Below are 20,248 nucleotides of genomic sequence, written 5' to 3'. Positions count from 1 at the left end.
ATATCCCAAACATCAGTGCCATGTTATGACAGGAAGGTTCTCTGCCCTTGTTTTTTATGTGTGTGTTTCTGTTCTTTCCTCCAAAACACTAAAAATAAAATGACCTAACGTTGGATCGCATCTTTGAAAGAACAAAATCGTCTTTGCCTTTTGTTCTCCATTCTTCTCTTTGAAGAAATGCTTCAGTGCACCCAATGTGCAATTCCTAAAAATGTATGTCTCCGTCATCTTGATCTCCAGAGGCAGGCTGGGGATGTTCATACAACACATTGTAAGACAAGTCTTTTAAGATTTGACCAGAAAGTGTGCATGTAATTGATCTCGCTTTGTTCAGTGGCACACTGGTCGTTTCTTTAAAAATAGGCTAACACGTTCCAGAGAGATTGCAGATTAAGGGCCTCATTCATGGAACGTTTAGCGCACTGCCAATTAACACGTCCCACTGGGTCTAATTCACAGTGCAGTGCAAAGTGCCTTAGCCCTGCAAAAGTACTCTTTATGAGTATGATTGCTCTCATTGTGAGTGTGGCGAAATTCTGAATGGAAATTGCTGATTTGGACCCCCTTAATTGATAAGGGTGTGTATGTTCGTCCTGAATTCCTATAAGGAATCAGGCCTCATTATGAATCCGCTGGAGTAATTTTTTTCCGGTGCCCGGCAATGAGGACTTACCGGGGCATTACGCCCTCGGCCGTCCTGGTAATTGCCCATTGCTAGGCTCTGGAAAATATTGCTCCCATTCCCAATCGGGTCCCATTGGACTCAATGGAAATGGGGAGGATGGATGCACCGGAACCATTTATGAATGGTGCCGGTGCATATGTCAAGGTCTGCGAGCGGGTGCCTTTCCACCCGGCAGGTCAGACCTTGCGGGCAGAAAGGCAACCGCTCGCAGAACTCGTAGTTTGCCGGTCCGGAAACAACGGTACTGACAAGCTTACCGAGACCATTGTTTCCGGACCGGCAACCTTGTAATGAAGTAGGCTTCACTCACTCTCACAGTTAAGTTTAAGGAAATCCAGCAAGGTGGGCAAAAATGTATACAAATTTCGAAAAATACCACATGCAGTATTCATGGAAATCTGCAAGCATCTTTTTTTCTTTGTTCTACCATGGCACCCTGATTAGGAAATGGGGTGTGTACATTAGCATATCATACATTGTAAATGCACAAACAGGTAAAATCTGCAACTTTGCTAAGCAATAGTTCAAAGGTGGTGTTTACTTTTTAACCCCCTGTGGTAGTCATCAATCCAAAACGACGTTGCCACAAGTGCTACCTTCAAGTACCACAATAAAAGTCATCATGTACGTTTTTTAAAAAACGTTTACCGTCATATTTTGGATTGATGCAAAAATCCAAAATCGATTATGAAGTATTGTCACTCATACCCGAGTTGTAATGACTGCATGCAGTATTCCTTAGGATTCCTCCGCAAGCAGTAATAGTGCCTGGTCCAAATTCGGCTCTTGGGTAACTTCCTTACTCATAATGTAGTCCCAATGAGATGAGTCTCAAGGATTTGGCCACTAATAGCTGTGACATATACCTAGAAGATTTAATAACGTCCATGTGCAAAGGTTGCAGGCAAATAAATACACATGTGAAATAAACATGTAAAGGAGTTAAAAACACGTGTCAGTACTGTATGCAGCGTTGTGGGTGAGCACACAATTATGAACAGATATAGAACACGTTTATAAAAAAAACAACCAGTGTGGATGCTTAAAAATGTAAATATAAAAAGAATATGATTCTGGAGAGCAATGATGAAAAGCAAAACAAAAGGGAACACGACCATACATGAACGTCTCTCACATACGACATTGAGAGCACATGAGCTGTTGTGTTTTATATTCTAAATGGTCAAGTTTATTGCTTGTAATGTACAATATTTAGCTCTTCACTTACTCGCAATGCCTACATACAGACCTTTGTCCCTCTTGTTGCACATTATTTGCTTTGTGTTTTGTGCCCCATCTCTTCATGCTGCACATCGTTGGTCCTGTGGTTGGTGCACTTATCCTACCACTCCATATCATTAAATGCTGAATGATTTTCCTTGACAATCATAATGAACAATGTGTACTGTCATTATCTACTAACCTTTTGCCCGGCCACCAAATCTGCATATTATATGTTCTTGGACTCAACAGAGTTAAGGAGGATCTTGGTTGCTTGTTTCCATTGTGACAACGAGTGAATGACAGAGTCGCTGGATCGACATCTATACAGTTGGTCCATATCTGTAATGTGGAAACCTGCTTTGTGTCATGGAAAAATATCGTGACAAGCCATTATACGAAAGACCTTTGAAAGAAATATGCCACACGGTTTTACTCCCTTGCTGCTCTGACTGCACAGGCTTTGTAGAACAAGAAAACGCACTTCCAATATTGACAAGAACATATGCACTGTCCCTGTTTAACCATTGCTATGACATTCCTGGCCTGACTAAAGGACCACCTTGCATCACAGCTGACAGTTCATTTAACAACATTTTAAGTGAAAATATCTATCAACAATCATAATAAGGGTACACCCTCAGGGAATTAGGAAGAAATAACAACTCATGAGTGACTATCTCAAACAGAAAGAATTAAACAAACATAAACCTTCACATTTGATAGCCATCAACATGGCTGCTTGGTGAACGCATACAAGTACCGGTTACTGAAACATTAAACTCTTTTCAAACATTTTGGTTGTTAAACTAGCTTTTACTGTGATACTAGAAGGGGAGGTTTCAGCTGTATCTATGCAGAAGATACTAGAAAGAAGGAGGGTGTTCCTATTTAGGGATGTCATGTCAGGCAAAAAGGTGTTATGGTGGTATTGATTAAAGCTGTAAGTCATCTTCACCATGGTTTAGGAGCAGGACGGTGAACTGATGCATACAACAGCGTGCTCTCATACACTACCAAACATACCAAGATTTATGCAATGTATTTCCCTAAACAATTTTATTTTCAGTGAACTACTGCATAAAAGATGGCATATTACATCATATCAGGAGTATGCAAACATACTTGTAAACAACATAGGAATGTATCTAGTAGTATACAGCCATGCCATAATCTGTGCTCCACTGACCCAATACTTATTTATTTTGTCAATTGTTTTTGCATGCTCATTGCACTTGCCGCACACATGATGACATTATTGAATTGTGGAAGCTTGAACATTTGTTTTGGGGTGTTCAGTTACTTAAAACCACGGAAGGCCTGAATTGTTCTACCTTAGTAGTAGTAGATCTCAACAGATGACTCCATGACTCCATGACTCTAGGGACAAGGAAGCAGTTACTTCAGAAGAGGCACTCTTGGAAATCGACTTTAACGTCGAGAACAATGAACCTACGGCTAAATCAGGCAATCTTTTGGACTGGGTGATTTAAATAAAAAATAAAAAATAAAGAACACCTCCCCATGCATATGGTCAGACCACTGCGTAATTTATTTTAGGATTCTCTTAGAGGAAATTCCTAAAAAATCACTTAATCCTATTAAAGTAGTGTATAATCGTAATTTCAAAAATATTACACCCCTCCATCTTCAGAGCTGTCTTCACAACATTATGTCTATCACTGATAGTTCGGACTCTACCGAATTCCTTGTAGAGTCATACAATAACGCTCAGATTAAAATGCGGGCTAAACTTGCTCCCATTAAGAAGAAATTGTTAAGGGAAAATACCAGTCATAGTAAATGGTACACCACCGATCTTTCCATTCTAAAAACTCAGAAAAGGAGTGTGAAAAGAACTACCAGAGACAGCAAGTAGTTTTAAGGCTTTATTACAGCGGACCCACTGAGAGTCTCAACTAGCACTGCCACATCGCTCGCTTGTCACCAACTGTCGTCCCTGTCTCACGAGCCTGCAGAGAACCAAGAGCTAAACTCATGAGACAGTGAGACATTCAAGTATATATAACAAAGCATCTAGATCACTACATATCTCCCTGCCCATAAAACAAAAAAACTACCCTGAAGAGCAATCTAGAAATAAAACAGAACTGTAAGAAAACAGATCAACATAAGTAACACAACACACAATACAGAAAGAGAATTAAAAACGTATAAAAGCTTAGTGCACATAATCATGTAACCACACTGGTGTGCGTGCAACTCTCTTGGAAGTACCCACTCCAACATTTCTCTCACCATGACCCTGGAACTCACTTCATCATCCACACGGGGGAAAACTGCAGACTCAGGACTTACTTCGAACTCCTCACTTCCAACTTGCTCATCATCCACCCCCACAACTCCATTTCCTTCTCTATCCTTCAATTTCTCAGCCCTTGCTAATATACCCTTAGACCACACTTCACCACCTTCCAAAGTGACCACTCCTCCCTCACAGCAGAAATCCTGTTGGGTCTAATAAATTTACCTAGGATTCTTAACAAACACCCAGTCTCCTATTTTCCAATCACAAACTTTGATGCACTCCCTCCTGTCAAACAACTCCTTATTCATGCACTGACTCTGCCTGACGAGCTTCATAATGGCATCTCTGTCCACCACAACCAACACTGTCAATCCCAGCCAACCTGGAAAGAGTCTGGTCCCTGGTTCCCTACCCTTGAGTGACACAAAAGGGGACACCTTTGTGATGTAATGGGGGGTAGTCAAATAACTCCACATTATGTGGTCCAATACTTCTCTCCACGGCTTCCCCGTACGCATTCCAGCTAAATCTCTCCTTTTATGTAGCTGTTGGCCCTCTCAACAAGCACATTGGCCCTGGGATAATATAGTGCTGTTCTGCTGTGTTCAATGCCTTAACCTTCCAAAAATGTCCTCTTGAAAGTAGAAACAAACTGGACACCATTGTCAGACACAATCTCTGAAGGACACCCTTCCCTAAGGAAGACTCTTTCCAAAACCCATCTTGAATCATCATTGATACTTCATAGTAAACAATCAGGATTCAAAGCTGATCATTGCACAGAGACCACTTTACTTGATCTACAGACTAACATGGTTGAGATTGTGAACAAGGGGGAAACAGGGCTTCTGGACCTCCTTGATAATCAAAATGCCTGTATTTACAAATGTGTGAAAATAAGCAGTGTGCAAATGTGTGTATAGTTCTCCGAAAGTCCAATGTTACCACTAAGGTGAACCTCTAATCAGGGTTGCTCAAGGGGCTATTTGTTTTTCTATTTGCAGCCAACCACTATAAAGTACAATGTGAACTGAATCAGAGTTCAGGCAGTTGTTCCGAAAGTCAACAGACATTATTGAGTCATAATCATTCACTAGAACCTCATAAGTGTGCATATAAAGAGAACTTAAGTTCAAACACTCCGCAAACAGGTGTTTTGTGGTTTACAGAATATCTTGATTTTTAAAGACTCAACAATATCTTCCATATGGCAATCATTTCCACTGGGGATGCAGAACAGTAAGCAGAGGCAGTTGGTTAATGCATATGTGCAAAAGCAGCATACAAACTAGCCAGTTGGGGCTCTGCATGGTATAGGATTGTGGTCTCTGAAACATTTGAAAAACCTTCAGCACCTGCTGGTAGCTCTTTAAGGTAGATATATGGTTGTAGTTTTTATTCCAATCCCTGTGAAGAACCTAAGGGCATCCTCACTTCTACACCCCTTGAACGCTCCTCTCAGGTGGCCAGGGAAACTCCATGACTCTTGGATCCTGGCCCTGGGGGTGGATATGTGAGGAGGACCACCTGTGTGGAGTGAACTTGGGGAGTGGGTAGAGGATGTCTTTGAGTGATACATGGTATCCCTTTTTCCAATGCAAAAAGGAACCCTATATTCCCCATGTCTCTGTAGGCTGTTTTCAGTCCTTGCCCCTTTCCTCTACTTAAAAGATCCCACAATCATTTCACCTTAAGACTGGGATGAGGAGGAAACACATGGGAGTTATGCACACTTCCATTCATAGATGCCACTTTCATACCGAGATGATGAACAGGGCTTGGAGGAGTTCTATTGTCATAGCCAGGCATGTCCAGATAATCGGCCTAACCATGGTCAGGCAATCGAAGTGAAGGACTTGCACCTGCAACCCTTTGACAGCAAGTCACAGGTGTATAAAATGGGTGGCCACCCAGCAGTGAGAGAGAGAAGGCTGGAAAGAGACAGCCTGGAGAAAGGGATGCGGCTTGAAGCAGAGCAGGCTGGTGAGAGACCGGCTGGAGGTAAGCCGTGCTGAGTTGGAGTGCGAGAGAGATGCCAGGGCCAAAGCTGGGCATCAGAGGGTCAAGAACATTGCTATCCTCCTGCATGGTGTCCACAACAGCAACTGTATGGTATTGAAGCTTCCCGATTGCTGCCGGCTGCTGAGAGAGCGAAGGGTGCTCTCCGTAGCTTCTGCTGAGGGAACGCGGAGCTACACCCTGCAAGATTTCAGGGCAGCGAGTGCTGCTCGCTAGGGCTTCTGCAAGGAAAATGTGGAGCGGAAAGGAGCAGGGAAGCAGAACTGAGATGCCCGAAGGAGTGGTCACATACCAGTAAGTTTAAAGAAATGAACAAAACAGGGCGCTCCATGGACTAGAAACAAGCAAATGTGAATGAACTGAAAATGATTACAATTGCTGTGACAGTTCAAACCAAGTATTTTTGAATACAGAACAAGATGCAAAGTGTTATAAATACTTTTGAGAAGTGCAACACACATTATCGGATGCCAAACTAAAGAAAAAGATATGATGAGCATATGTAAATACAGTACGAGAGGAAAGCAAGTGAAAGCAAATGCAAACAAAACGTATCAATAAAGTGAAAGCAAGTGCAAGTAAGTTGGTCGAAAGGGTGAACACCCCAGATAGAATTGTATGAGATACATTTTGTGGCAAAGCCAAGAGACTTCCAAGGAGAATCTTAAATAGGTGTTATCCAATGACACAGGGTCAGAAAGAGAGAGAGAGAGAGACAACCTGTGTTGCCCAAAACCTGAAGAATACAAAAGCATAACAAAGTGCCTAGGTTAATGGGTTGTGCAACCTTTGAATGGTGGACCATGTGGTCCAACAACTGTGCCTAGACCGAGTGACCCTACTTGGAAAGAGTCAAGGAAAGTTAATGTGAAGAAGTTTGTATGTTGCAATGGTTGCTGAAGTGCATGAGAAAGGCAGACAGAGAGCAACCCATATGAACTATTGAAAAGCCTGGATGACTAAGGAGTTGACTTGGAATTGTTTTGAAAGCCGGGAGATTTGAACTGATTATCATTTTGAAGCTGGAGGAGCTAACTTCTTGGTGAAGGGAATCCCAAGACCTTATGAACGGTGTTAAACTCTTGGGGAAGGGAACCCCAAGGGCTTTTGGAACTGTTCTGAAGTTGGGGAAGGGGAAGCTGAGTATAAGCCAGAAGAAGCTCAGAACTTGGTTTTGAACACTATTTTTTATGCTACTGAAATCCCTGCACATTGTATATATGTAGTTGTGAGGGCAAGTATAGGTTTTTGGACACAGACAGACTTTTAAGTAGAATTTACTGAAACAGACTATCTTTAGTTCTCTTTAGGTCAGGAAACCTGACCTTATCATAGGGCAATTTAGGCCTTACTTCACTCTGATCTTTAAGGATAATAAAACCTTTTATTTAGAAAATGGAATCTGTTGTCTGTGTCTTACTTCATGATGCCTTCACATCCCACACATCATATTTCGTCTTAAATTAATCCTTTAATACTTTGTAGCCACTCTGTGATTTCCATTTCAGGGTCCAATTCATTGCTTTAAAAGTTGACATAGTGAGATTGTCAGAGATGTCACATCTGTTTACACAATGTCTCCCCCAGTTTCATCCCAAAACGTTCAGAATGGGGAACACTGGGACTGCCATCGATTTTAAATAAGGTTCCCCCAGTTTCCGCTCTACCTGCCCCCAGTGAGGCCAGCCCTAATTTCTAAGCCTAATTATGGATAGTGGTCAAAATAATCAACAGTACCCACTGAGGAGGTAAAAAGCAATCTGTTTCTATTCCTAGAGGAGATCAACATGGTCCCCATCTTCTCATCAATGATAATGAGGTCATTCTCCTTGGGATAGCCAACCAGTTCTTCCACCTGGACCCAGAAGAGGTGTGATCGAAAATGGTCATCATACAAAATGCTGGCAACCCTCGTCTTGCCAATCTTTGGGCGACAGTTTGAGATAACCAACATCCACTCAGGCAGGTCTACTAAGAAGAGATTAAACAACAGGAGAGACAGCACACAGCCTTGCTCAACTTTCCTGTTGATCAGCAAAGGTGCGGTTATGGTACCATCATTGTCCAGGCACACTCTGGCACTGTTTTCTCTATTTAGCATTTGGATTATCTTTAATAGCCAACCGGGCCAAATTAATTTCTTCAGTTTATCCCATATAGTTGCCCAATTCACAAGGTCAAATTCTGAACTAAAATCAAGAAATGTTATATGTATAGCTGGTACTTGATTTTGGGTGGATTCATGGATCGAGTGGTCCAACTGTCTGCTATTGTGGACCGTTGTGAACCCAGATGAAATCCTGTTTGGAAGCAATGGAAGATATTATTTCACCCTAGCCAGGTCTAAATCTCTTTCAATACTAAATTTGAAACAGTTTACCGGAAACGTCCAACATGGATAGCAGTCTGTAATTATCCACAAGACTCCTGTCTCCTTTTTTGGAGACAGGAATCAATACAGACTGCCGGCATGTTTCTGGGATAATGTGCTCGGTACAAACTTTGTCAAACAGTACTTCAGGGAAACAGGCCCACCTTATGGGATCTTTTTTGAGTACTACATTTGCAAGCCAAATTGGACCTAGGGCCTTGGAGCTTTTTAGTTTATTGATGGATGCTATAGAAGTATCTATATGCCAACGCCTGAAATTCGTTGCCACAAGCAGGGGGGATGGTGCTCTGGCCTGTTTCCTCTGTTCCCCTATAAAGCTAAGCAAGACCCTCTCACTAAAGGGATTTGGATTTCCTATGGTCCCTTTGCTAAACTTAATAATTGCCACATTGAATGCATGTTTCTCCCATGAGTGCCCCTATCATCCGCTGCCACTGGACATTATTAGCAGAGAATTTCCAGTTTTTCTAGCCAGGATCTATAGCGATTCTTAGTTTTATTAATCTCATTCTGCTTTTCAGGTCCAGAGAGCACTGCATTTTTGAGCCTTCTGACTTTCCTGTGCATTCTACGCTTTGCTTTGCATATTGCAATGTCAAAGAGCTTAATGTTGCTGGAGCTAGCGACCACTATTCGATCTCCTCTGTGAGTTGCCACTTCTGATGCTAATTTCCCCAACCAAATCTCAATGAGTGCCAACCAATTATAAAGGGCCATGTACCAAAGAGCCCTATAGTTTAGAGACCCAATAAGACGTTGTGTATTTTATGACGCTCACAATGACTTGCACCTGGGGTGGGTAGAGTTGTCCACCTGTCACTAGAGATCCAATCACAACACCAACCCTCATAAAAAATATAACTCAATGTTTCCTGTTATCCAATCACAACCCTCCATAAATTTCTTAGTTTGCCACGTAGAATGACATCACTGAGGATGACTATTTGCTATATAATCATGTTTTTTGTGAAATGCGAACAAGAGACCTTACTGCTGTACATCGAATGATGTCCATTATACTCCCTATTTTAGATAATTGATAATAAAACAGACAAAAAGGTTTTTTGCCAACTTCCTGAGTCAGTTTAATTATTGATGTTTAAGTAATTTCTCCATCTGCATCCACTGTGTAGAGTGTTACCTCGATCTAAAGGACCTAAAACGGTTCACTTGGTAGCAGAGGATGGTTATATAAAACCCATTGATAAGTAGGTCTCTGGGGTAGTCAGAACATCAGACACCCTCTTCCATCCAGCCGGAGGAACGTGAGGTTTCCTGTGGAGAATGGCCAATATAGTCAACTTGCAAGGTAAGAAGATACAGGTGGGACAGGCTCCTCTTTCACAAAATCCCTCCTGGTTTCCACAGTCCCTGAGTGGACCCAAGATGACGGTGGCCAATTGAGGATGGGGCGATCCTGTGAGTCCAGAGCTGAAAGGAGAATGTTGAGTGGATTGATGAAACTGGCAAATTGTGGGAGCGGGATTGTGGTACCACACACACACACACACAAATAAGTAATGGGGGTTGGTGGATATAAGACGAGGAGCGTCAAGGGGAAAAGGTCTGCTGGACGAAGAGCATTCCATAAGAAAAGCCATAAGAAAAGCCCTGAAGAGTCCTGAATTCAAGGAATTCTAGATGGAGTTGTATTACAACCCAAGGGGTAAAACTAGGCTGACACAGATAGATCTGTGAGAGAAGACAATTCAAACACTTATCAGAGTATTTTAGGGGCTAAGAGTAGAGGAGTATATACCATGGTGTGGATGTAAAGAGTCAACTAGTTTGTTTGTTGGTTGTTATATGTTTTGTATTTAAAGAGTGTCGAAGAGTGACAAAGATAGGCTGTATTATGAGGAGAAAAAGGTTATTATCTATCTTAGGTCATTGTTAGTGCCGACCATATAGATTGGGATTATTGAGAAGTAGAGGCTTTGACCGGCGACTATTGGTGCACGCTCATATTTATTAATTTTCTGAAACATATTTGGTGTAAAATCACTAGTAAGTATACACAGTCAAATGAGACTTGTCACAATGGGAGAGGTAACACCACTGATGCACATGTGCAAGACACTACCGAAACATAAGCCCAACATTAAACAGTGCAGTTCAGAATGGGTAAAAGGAACAGCAGACAAAATGTTCATGCCTTGGCCACTAGGGGGATCACTGGCAAAGGCACTATTACAACCCATGATCACATACTTACACGCAATGTACACAGGAAAGAAATCAGAGAAGAGGTTAGCTATTTTGGAAGATGTACCAGGAGGAGCAAGAAGATCTGCCACCTGAGGAATGGATGCTTAATCAGAGCAGGGAGGAAGGCGTTGAGCCTTCTTCTCCCCTTACTCCACTGGAAGTAAATGGCGATAGTACAGAAGATGCAGGACTGTATCCCTTAAAGGAACTAAAAGTGGTGACAGGGTATAGTAACCCGACATATGAACCACCCGCTTATGGTAGTGATGACAGTCAAGAAGAGACTAGAAGAAATTAAGTGATCTTTAAAGTCTTGCAGGGCAAGTAAGATAAAAACAAATGACCAAACGTCTGTTTAGATATAGAACAAGAGATTGAATGATGGAAAGGAGAAAAGGAGAAAGTTTATGAGATTATGCTTGTACAGAACATATGGATGGGTCGACAGATATTATGAAAGCTTGATGGTAAAAGCCTTGAAGAGGTTAGGCAGAACAAGATCAAAAAGACAGAGAACGAGAAAGGAGATTAAAGGAAGATGAGAATAAGAGAAAGAATAGACAAAGACTAGAGCAGTTGTATCAAGAAGAACAGCTAAGAAAGGAGTAAAGGTCAGAGGAGCAAAGAAAGTATAAAAACAGGCAGAGCGCACTCGAAAGAACAAGACAGGTTAGAAAAGAAGAGAGAAGAGGAAGAAGCTCAGAAATGACAAGATAAAATAATGCAAAGACAAAGAGATGAGGAAATGCGTAGAGCAAACAAAAGAAGGGAAGACAAAAGCAAAGAGAAGTAAATGGTTAGATGGGAAATGAAGAAACAAAGAGAATTAGATGAAGAAATGGAACAAAAAAGGAGACAGAGGGCATGCAACATTGATCGCATTCAGAAAGAGCTAATGGAACCAAGTCCAGTAATATCATGGAGTCATATCGAGAAGTTCCTCCTGCCGAAGGGAACAACGGCAGACCACTAGGAATAAATCTAGAGGAGTTTCTCCTGCCACAAGAGGCAATACCGGGACCATCTAGGGTAAACCTAGATGAGAATTTTGAGATAGGAAGCATTGAATATAGGATTGATAAAGGCTATCAAGAATTGAGGGCGAAAGGTGAATCAGGAAATAAAGGAAAAGACGATAGATCTATAATTGCCTGATCGCAAGACAAAGAAGGATGCCCATTTAGCCTCGAGCATAGACCCTTGTCGTTAGACAGGCTGACGTTAAATAAGGATGACAGTTATGAAAGTCACACTATTAGGGGAATGGATATATCAGATGAAGACAGAGAAACCTTCTGTGGAGAGGAGAGAGACAATGCATGTAGCCCTGAAGGATACACACTGTCAGACAGGGAAGTAAGATGGTCTGATTTGGAACAACCTAAGGATAGGACGCAAGATCACACAGCATATCCCGAGTGCGCTAAATGATGATCACATAGCGAAAGAGCAGAATTGCCACCAAATGTGAGCAGGTTATGGTAATTGCCAGGTAGAAGGAGAAGTGGAACCATTGTCCCTACTGTGGATAGGCAGACAATGGGAGCCGCGGGCGGAATTGGGTTTACACGGTTCCCCCTATTAGAGACAGGAGGGGCCAGACTGCAGTATATTCCTTGCCCCCAGATGGACAAGGACAATTTAAGATGTAAACTCCCTAGTTTAATGGCGGGTGCAGGAAAATGGATTTATGAACTAGAAAAAATGACAGGAAGAAATACCCTAGCCATAGGAGACATTAAGGGTCTCCTAGCAGCCATTTTTGGGGAGAGGGCTGATGACATTTGGACACGAGCAGTTTACTCAAGTGTCCCAGTGCAGAATACCGCTCATGATGGAGCGTCATTCAATAATTGTAGCGCAGATGTGTGGAGAGCTCTTAGGGTACAGTATACTGACACATCAGCTATGGGTGCATTTAAGGTACAAAAGATGCAAGAAGGCAAAGATCTGGCTTGCTTACATTCAAAGTTTTCAAGAATGCTGGACTTTGGAAACTCGCAAGCCTTGGGGGAAATCAGTGGCAGTATTTTACCACAGTTTATGTCAGGGACTAATAGAGCAAGTATAGAGACAGCTCATGATATTAGTGGGAATGGAGGCAAGGCCTTGGGCAGAGATGCAGTTGACCATAGTGCATCACTGGCGACTATTGCAAGAGAAAAACAAGAAGAAGGAAGAGGCTAGGAAGCTAGAAGAATCCAAGTTAGTTCAGAAGAAACTGTCAAAACAAACCATGGTAGGTGCGTTATTGACAAGCGGAGAAGGGTTGGGGATGCAGCAGCAAATAGCAGGTGCATCACAGGCAAGTAATCAATGCCAGATGGACCAAGGAGAAAATGGGTTTGTGCCGAGAGGCTGCGGAATAGGCTTTAGAGGGAGAGGTAACTTCCAAACAATCAGAGTGGATTTAAGAATATGCAGAATGATAACCAGAATATGCAAGGAGGGCAAGTTAGAAGACCACCTCCTATATGTTGGACATGTGACATGACAGGACATGTAGCGCGCATGTGTGGGAACCAGGGGTATGTGCAAAATGGCCAATTCTCAAGAGGGGGGACAGCTTATCCTCCTGCCTATAGCCCACAGGTGAGGAATGGGTTTGCCCAAGATCAGACGGTGTATCAAGCACAAGAGCCACAAATGCAGAAAGCACTATAGATAGAGCAAGCACAACAGCGACAACAAATACCATTGAATCCACTGCAAGGACAGTCGCAGCATGCACTCATGCAGATACAACAGAATGCAAACACGGGACAGTTATTAACTCCTAGACTGGGGGGTGTTTCTGTCGTGGGAGGGAGTCATGCCCTTTCACGGGTACATGGATGAGCATATAACCACAATAGGACAGCTCACAGGGCGACTTGATGTGTTAAGTACTTTCAATAACACCAGACTCTCAAGAGGAACCAAGGGTTGGTGTGTCAATAGGAGGCAAACCATTTTCTTGTTTTAGTAGACAACTCGCTCATGTTTATGGGAGGGAACATTTGTATTATCGGGAAATGCCATGAATTCTCAAGGCTTCTCTGGAGGTACTTGCAAAGTTCATTTTACTGATGAATTACCAGTCTCAATAGGGGAGTATGACTTGTCTTTTCCATTATTATATTCACGGCAGACACCAGTTAATACTTTGGGACGAGATTTAATAACAAAGCTTAACATGATAATTTCTTTCACTGATGATGATGTCATAGTGTGTTCTACTCCGGGGATTCACTATTTACACGTGGACAGATTTATTATGATTTTTACAGGGCATATGGCTCTCCGAGGAGTGCCAATAGAACATGAAGGGCCTCATTACGAGTTTGGAGGTAGCCATGGTGCTATTAGCATGATGGCTGCCTCCAAACCAGGCTCCATTACCGGGTTCCTTCAATGAGGAATAACTGGGTCATTCCATCATTGGAGGACCCAGTAATTCCTCCTTGAAGGAACCATTCCCCATTCCAATTTCAGCCCCCATAGGGCTTAATGGGAATGGGGAGGGAGGTAATAACGGGCACATTACAAATGGTCCTTTATTACCTCCCTCTTCCCCTCGTGGGATCCGGAAAAGACATCTGGTTTTACCAGACGTCTGTTCCGGGTCCCGCAAAGGGAACCTCGTAATCAGCGCTCCCGGCACCCTTCATGACAGGACCGCAAGGGTCATAATGAGGCCCAAAGTCTTTATTTATGGGATACGCATTGTGTTAACATGGTTGCCTGGTTTAGTGGGAAAGATTATGTGAATACCTGATGAGTTTCTATTCAGGCCACAGATACCTATGGACGAAGATGGGGGATGAATGGTTCCTTTAGAACTATTTGCAGCAATAGTACGAGGGGAAGTGGCCATGCTCAAAGGATGGGACAGGGGCAGGCCATGGAGAACAGTGATTTCTATTGCGGAAGGGTACAGATTGACTGATGTCACAGATGAGGAGTTGTTTAAAGATGATCCTGCAGACGATTAAGTAGTATGTGAAATGAATATTACCTATTGGGTTAAATAGAGAAAAGAGAGGTCCCGCAGCAAAAGATGATAGTACAACAGCATCCAGCATATTTTGACGTGCAGTTCGAAAAAGTGCCAACCTCGTTATGGAATATAGGCCCCTATGACGTAGGCCTATTGAAGAGGGTAGGAGAAGTTAAGATTAAGCTGAAGCCAGGAGCAATTTTACATTGAGCAAGACAGTGTCCCATACCTTGAGAGGCGACTGGGGGTATTTTCAAAACTATTTCTGCACTAATGGAGCAGGGTATTTTAGTGATGTCAGAGTCACCGTGCAATGCTGTGATGAAACTGAAGCGGAGGTCATGGCGTATAATCCAGGCCAATTAACCAGATTGTAGAGGCAGAATTCCCTCTAGTTCCAAATTCTGCGACACTACTATGTAGTATCCCTGTTGAGGCACGATGTTTCATGGTGATTGACTTGAAAAATGTGTTTTTCTCAATCCTGTTGCATAAAGAGTGACGTAATTTAGGATCCATCAGACAAAGCTGAAAAGCACTTGCTTACCTCAATGGCACTGCAAGTCTCCATCGATCTTTAATAGGGTCCTTCAGATGGACTAAGGCAATATTGATTTGAAAAACATTGTGTTGCAGTACATATATGACCTTTTGGTTTATAGCACAACAAAAGATGAATGCAGACAACACTCAGTTCAGTTAATGCTTATTTTAGCAGACAGGGTATATAAAGTGGACAAAGAGAAGTTACAGTATTGCCAAGAAGAGGTGTTGTATATAGGCCAGTTAATATCTCATGAGGGAAAAAAGGTCACACCTGAAAGGGCCGAGGCAATTTTGAAAACAGCAAAACCACATACGATAAAGCAAATGCAGCATTTTCTGTGGCTATGCTATTATGTTAGAACATGGGTGTTTGATTATAGTTCATACACAAGACCACTTTTTCTGGCTCTAATAAAGGCAGAAGGGAATCATGAGAAAATAGAATGGACTGAGGAAATGGAGGAAGGGTTTGAAGAATTATAGAAAGCAATTTGTACAGCTCCAGTTTTAGGAATTCCCAATTATTCTGGCGAGTTCTATCTATTTCTGCACACAAATGGGACAGTTATGTAGAAGTGCTTACACAGAGGACCACATTGGGGTACACACCTCCTGCATATCGTAGATTGAGTTATGAGAGGACACTTTCCTTGTGAACAATCACTGGCTGCAGCTGTGTTCACCATTGAAAAGTCTATGACCATAGTGATGGGGTGTTCCATGACGCTGTTTGTTGAGCATGCTTTGTTTGCCATTTTGGAAAAACCTAAGGGTGTGTTGACATCTGAGAGAGCCTCTGCATATGCGGTTGTTATATCTAACCCTGCAATAAAGATAGTTAGGTGTAGAATAGCAAACCCTGCCACATTTGTTGCCGAACCCGTGGCAGAGGGTGAGCATGTGCATGACTGTGTCAGCCTTTAGGAGTGATATGAAGACATACTGCATGTAAAAGAAAACTCGCTATCAGGAGGGAAGATTTTCTTTATTGCTGGGTCATCGAAAATCGATCAAATAAATGTAGAACAATTGACTAGGTCAGCTGTGGTGAGGCATAGAGCAAATGGTGAATTTGTGGCAAGCACAAGGCTGCATCTCACTTTTCGGCACAAGCAGCAGAATTGGAGGCGCTTATTATCGTGCTTGAGAAATACGAAGGAGAGGATGTGAGGGTGTACAGTGACTCCGCCTATGTGACATCAACCGTACACACATGGCTAGCACGTAGGAAAAGGAAGGACTACCTCCAAGCGGACCGCACTCCTGTGCAGCACGCAGCATTATTGGACAGACTTATTAAGGCACTATAGCTCCCACCAGCCATTGAAATAGTCAAATGTGCAGCTCACAAAAAAGAGAACATTTTATTTTATTTCACGCAGACGAAGAAGCCAAGGAGGTTGAAACTTCTTCCGATATTTCAAGTTTTGATACTCCTTACATAAGAAAGGGAGAAATGATGGCTGTAATAATGCAGGAAGGTTTTAATTATGTGCCGAAAACACAGTTATTGGAGATTCAAGGCAGTTCACCGCAGGAAGAGCAAGAGTTATGGAAACGCAAGTGGTGCTCTTCATCCCACTCAAAGCATTATGGCGGCAAGTTGAACAGCTGCACTACCCCGTGCATGTAACTAGGGAAAGCAGCTCGCAGCAGCTATTGCAGAGGATTGGTTTGTACCAAACCTACGAGAACACATTGCATTTTTGTAGTAACTTGCATTGTATGTAAAAAGTCTACTGTTGGGCACACATTGCGGACAATCAGGGGAGTGATCCCAGGACCTAATGGTCTTTTTCAGCATTTACATATCAATTATGTTGATATGCTGCAGGTACGTAGTGAATACAGGTATCCGATAGTGATGGTGTGTACCTTTTCGAGATGGATTGAAGCTGGCCCATGTACACACCCGGATGCCACTTGCACAGCGATCTTTTTAGTATTTCTTATATGGGGAGTATGTGAGGTGCTGAAATCCGACAATGGTCCACATTTTATTAATGAATTATTTGAACAGATTAGCTTGTTACTAAACATAAAACACATGTTTTCTTCTGCTTATCACCCACAAGCTAACGGGATATGTGGGAGACTCAATGGTCTTCTCAAAGAGAATATTGCTAAATTAAAATTGTCATTGAAAAAGGGATGGCCCTATTGTCTACCCTTGGCATTATATGCATTAAGGAATCAGCCGGGTTGGACTACCACCTCACGTCCCGTGAACTAATAACAGGGAGGCAAATGAGAATGCCTCTGACTCCTCCATTGGGGATTAGAAGTGCTGCCCAGAAGACAGCAGAAATCCTAGGAAGTGAGTTACTTGCTTATTTGACATGTATGACTGCTAGTATCTCTGTCATTTCAGATCAAATCAAGCTCAGCAAGGGGTGTCGGTCTATGGACACAGATGAAGACCTTTGGCACCAGGCTCAAAATCACTACAGAGAACACCTTTAGGTTGGGACTATTTTATTTAGAACGACTTTCTTGGGGGCTTCAGTCAACATGGAGGCACTCACATAGCTCAGTTCTCAAGAACTGAGCTATGCGGTATAGTGTTTAGGGTGTGGCTGGCCTGGGACTACTTTGCCTGGACTACTTTAACTGAAGACTATTTAAACCCCACCCAAACAGCAGAACACGCTTCACAATATTCTGCTGTTTGCAGCGTAACACTCACCATGTCCAGTTGGGTCTCCAGTATTCTTTGATGCCAGCTATTCTTTGAACTGCATGCCTGCAGAGAGAAAAAGAACATCACTATTGGAATCTTACCTGTGAGTAGCATCCTGTCTTCAGCCCATCGTCAGCTCCTGATTCAGCTTACCTGGAGACATTCGATCCAGCAAACTTCATCATCAGGGCACTGAAAGGGGAGAGAGAAGAGCAGCATTAGTGAGCGCATACTCACAGTTCCACACGAACAACGAAAATCACAAGATTCTTACCGGATTAGTCGCCTCTTGTTCAGTATCATACCGGAGCATCACTGCAACCAGCGAAGAGCATCGTGGCCTACGAAGGAAGGGGAAAGGCACAGGTTAGCATATACAAGGCAAAACAGCGCAGCGCATCGCGCATTACTTACCGGACAGCATCACTCACACCGTCCCTTCATTTACCGGCTTGTGCTCAGCTCCAACCCACACAAAAACATCAAAATCTCTTTGCACACCTAAAGAGAAGAAATAAGACATTAATAACAATAAGAGGAAGGAAAGAAAGAACAGTATAGAATACAAAGCCTGTAAAGCAGCAAGATCTACCTTAAAGACACTCAAAAGGGCTTGCACCAGTGAAGCAACTTGGTCGCTCATGCCCACACAAGACTACGCACCCCTGCCATGAAGAGCAGGACGGAGAGCACTCCTTCTAAGGAATTAAGGTAAGAAGAGGGCCAAGGGAAGGTTTGAATCCAAGGGAGGTGGGAAGACCCTACCAGAGACAGTGAAGTCTTGAATCCAGTCCTCCTGTATTTCAGGCTCGACTTCCATTGGAGGTACCCCCCAGGGATCATGGAGAGGGTTTGATGTGCATATCATCCAACCAGGGCTAAGTGGCATCCCCATAGATACCAGGTGAGCGTAACATCAGCAACCAGATTAGAAAAATGACTATGTGTACCAAGACTATTTGTGGGAGACCCAATCCTAATTCACAACTTCACTAAGAAGTGGCATGAGCCCTGTTGTATTGGTCCCTACATCATTGAGAACATTACTCCTTCAGCAGTGAAAGTCCAAGAATGACGTGCATGGATTCACATCAGTGACGTTAAACCCAATACTGGCAAGACAGATCCACCCCACCTGATTCGGAAGCAAGGCAACACGAAGTAGTTCAGCACATGCAGACTCGATCGATGACGAGGAAGAAGGATGCAGAAAGTACTGAGTAAATAAATGGAAGTGTGCATTTGGACTGTGGCTTACCTCGGTCATTGTTTCTTGAGCCACAGGAATCTCTGAACTGAACTAAAAGGAACATGTTGGAACATTGTAAAATATGCCTAATTTGGATTTCCTGTTCAGTGACTGGAAGAAGGAACAATTCCCTGATTTCTTTCTTACTGAATTTCTCTTTGGACACACCAACGGTCCTGTCTGATGTCAACATTCACCGGCTCTTGCTCACTGTCTTTATTTCTATTCGTTGGACATATCCTGTACTTGTGGGGCGAAGTACTAACATTCATGTGTTCTTGTACAGTCCTAAAAATGGTCCAACGATAAGGAGACTGCTCTCAGCAATCATTGAGCAGATTTTGCAACTACCAGAGTACTTGACAAATTTGCCTGATTAAAAAGGGTTTTTCGTTCCTTAAAAAATAGTACACAGGCATAATGTGGGATCCTGAAACTGATGCAGGAGTGGGAAACAAGCAAGCTAAATGACGTATGAGGAATCACTGTTGGTGGGGAATAATGTATGGGTGCCTGATATATGTCTGCACAGCATCTATTATTGTTTTCCTGTTTTTACTAATGCATGCTGCTTATCTTGACAGTCCAAAGCAAGCAGCAATCCTGTTGATCCTCCCCACACCAGTGACCCTTCAGACATATCTGTTACACGAAGGCCAAGGCCATATGTGATTATCCCTATATCAATGACATGTGCAAAGTCACTTATTTCACTGACAAGTGTCCCTATAGTTCCCCCTGAATGAAGGACTGTTTTCTATTTGCTCCATGACCATTAGGTACACACTCACTAAACAAGAAAGAGGTATAAGAGAAGATGATTATGAACTAAATAATTAACTAGACACTACAGCACATTTGGGGAACAACATGCGGTATCAGCACATGAAAGAAGTAGTAAAAAGTCCTCTGATGAGAGCTGCTATCCACTGTCCTACCCTATGCATTGGGGATTTCAAAAATATTAGTAGCTTTAGAAATAGACGTTCAAACTGCACAT

This window comes from Ambystoma mexicanum, chromosome 10 (genome assembly GCF_040938575.1).
Source record: "Ambystoma mexicanum isolate Mex_15411 chromosome 10, UKY_AmexF1_1, whole genome shotgun sequence".
Taxonomy (NCBI): Eukaryota; Metazoa; Chordata; class Amphibia; order Caudata; family Ambystomatidae; genus Ambystoma; species Ambystoma mexicanum.
This window is presented reverse-complemented; position numbering follows the sequence as displayed.